General features: G+C 44.8%; 1 non-coding gene across 1 annotated transcript; it reads left to right on the forward strand.

The window, feature by feature from the left end:
- Positions 1–2,016: 2,016 nt before the first annotated feature.
- Positions 2,017–2,123, forward strand: LOC120269777. Its single transcript, XR_005539412.1, has one exon. It is a non-coding gene; the product is annotated as a small nucleolar RNA R71 (small nucleolar RNA).
- Positions 2,124–2,672: the final 549 nt, after the last annotated feature.

A 2,672-nucleotide genomic window follows, 5' to 3' on the forward strand; every position in this document is an offset into this window, starting at 1 on the left:
ACAAACTAAACTAGAAGATAAGATAATAGCAAACACTTGGGTTGCCTCCCAAGAAGCTCTTGTTTAACGTCACTAAGCTTGACGTACCTTTGTCTTACCCTCACGGGGGTTCATGAATGAAAGTTGCCCTCTTACCCATGGCTTGAAAGCATGATGTGCATAATCTAGTGAAAGTAGAGGGTGTATTATCGGGCTTAGGACCAACTAGCAATGGTTCATCCAACTCCTTCCATCCACGGACGTCTCTAACGGCCTTGGAGTGTTTCCGGTGGCGTCTCCTAGCCGTCTTCATTTTCTGGAGCACCTTTTTCAGAATCCCCGGGGTAGATGGTACTTCTACCATCGATCCAAGCATCATTACTTCTTCATAATCCTCCTCTTGGTTGAGCAAACCTTCATACGGATCCAGATTGAACATTTCCTGCATGTATTCATCAACAACCTCATCAGTAGTGTCTAGAAAGTATAAAGTATCATCGAAGTCAAAAGAAGGCCGCATGGCTTCAGCAAGGCGGTATGTGAGCTTGTCATCTCCAACTCTCAATGTGAGCTCTCCGCCGTCCATGTCAATCAATGCCTTGGAAGTCCGCAAGAATGGTCTCCCAAGTATCAAAGGTACATCTGCATCCTCATCGATGTCTAGCACTATATAGTCAACATGAAAAATGTACTTGTCCATCTTGACAAGCATGTCTTCAATGATGCCTCTCGGATGTCGCACTGTTCGGTCTGCTAGTTGCAAAGTCATCCGAGTAGGCCTAGGCTCGCCCAAGCCTAGCTTTTGAAAGAAAGTGTATGGCATGACGTTGATACTAGCCCCTGAGTTCGCCAATGCCATTTCCTCACCGAGATTGCCAACATTACACGGAATGATGAAGCTTCCCTGGTCTTTCTTCTTGTTCGGCATGTTCTTTTGCAATACCGCCGAGCATGAAGCATCTAAAATCACTGAAGAACTTTCCTCCAATTTCCTCTTGTTAGTCAACAAATCTTTCAAGAACTTCGCATACTTAGGCATTTGGGCCTATGCCTCAACAAAAGGAATATTGATGTGGAGTTGCATGAACAAACTCAGGAACTTCTTGTACTGTTCATCTCCTTTGTCATTTTTCAATCTAGAGGGATAAGGGATTCTTGGCTTGAAAGGTGGAAGTGCCACCGCTTTCTCTTTGCTTGTTCCCTCTTCCACCTCTATAACCTCGGGTGCGTGTTCTTTTGGCTTCTCACTCGGAAGCCTACTTTCAACCTCACGACCACTTCTCAAAGTGATCCCCTTCAGATGATCTCTAGGGTTGGTCTCCGTATTGCTTGGCAAGCTTCCATGTGGTCTTTCAGAAAGAGACTTCGCAATATGCCCCACCAGATTTTCAAGGTTATGCAAAGAGGCGGTGTAGCCTCGAGTGATTCAAACCTTGTATTTGTAGATTGCACAAATCTAGTCAAGTACTTCTCTAAGTCATTCATTCGGGTTTCCAAACCTGAGACTCTGTTTTCCACCTGAGGTGCTTGTTGTTGTTGTTGGAAACCTAGTGGCCCCATTGCCTTTTGCGGACCTTGATTACTCCATGAGAAATTGGGATGATTCTTTCAACCCAAATTGTAGGTATTGCTATATGGGTTTCCTTGAGGTCACATGCCATTACATACAAAATCAACATTCTCCACCGAAGAAACATCACCGATAGAGATCGGGCAATCAGAGGGAGCATGTCCTCCACCACACCCTGTGCAATTAGTCATGGCCGCCACTCTATTTGAAGTTAGAAGATCTAACTTCTTACTCAAATTTTCCACTTGTGCCGCCAATGAATTTACCGCATCTATTTCATAGAGACCGGCCACCTTTTTTTTCTCCCTAGCATTCCAGTGGTAGCTGTTTAGCCCCATTTCTTCAATTAACTGATGGGCCTCATCTGGGGCTTGCTACCTAAGGTACCTCCTGCTGCCGCATCCAAGAGTTGCTTTATACTCGGGTTCAAACCATTGTTAAAGGTCTGAACAATCATCCACTCCGGAAATCCGTGTTGTGTGCACTTTCTCAGGAGTTCCTTGAACCTTTCCCATGTGTCGAATAGAGACTTCAATTCCAACTGAACAAAGGATGAGATCTCATTCCTAAGCTCTGCAGATTTTTCGGGAGGGAAATAACAGGCAAGAAATCCTTCTACCATCTCCTCCCATGTGGTAATCGATGCTCTACGTAATATGTGTAGCCACTGCTTCGCTCTCTCCTTTAAGGAAAATGGGAAGGCTCTCAACTTGATGGCATTATCCATCACTCCGTTTATCATCGACGATATCACACACCCTCGAGAAAACTCTCTATATGATCTGCTTTGGATCCTCATCGGCCAAACCTTTAAACTGTAGCGGATTGCTGCAACATGTGGATGAATGTAGGCTTCAACTCAAACTTCTGAGCTGCAATCGGGGGACGCACAATGCTCGATTGTGTCCCCAATAGTGAAGGTCTAGCATAATCGGATAATGTCCGCTGTTACTCGTTATGTTCTGCCATGTTTTCAGATCCTTCCACTTCCAAATCAGCTAAATTAGACTATTCTTGCACAGGCTCTTTCCCTTATCTTCTAAGTGTACGTTTAAGCTCAAGATCTCCTTCAATCAATATTGAGGGATTCCCTCGGGTCATAACCTGGACCTGCACCCAAAAA

Source organism: Dioscorea cayenensis, chromosome 9, assembly GCF_009730915.1.
Source record: "Dioscorea cayenensis subsp. rotundata cultivar TDr96_F1 chromosome 9, TDr96_F1_v2_PseudoChromosome.rev07_lg8_w22 25.fasta, whole genome shotgun sequence".
NCBI lineage: Eukaryota > Viridiplantae > Streptophyta > Magnoliopsida > Dioscoreales > Dioscoreaceae > Dioscorea > Dioscorea cayenensis.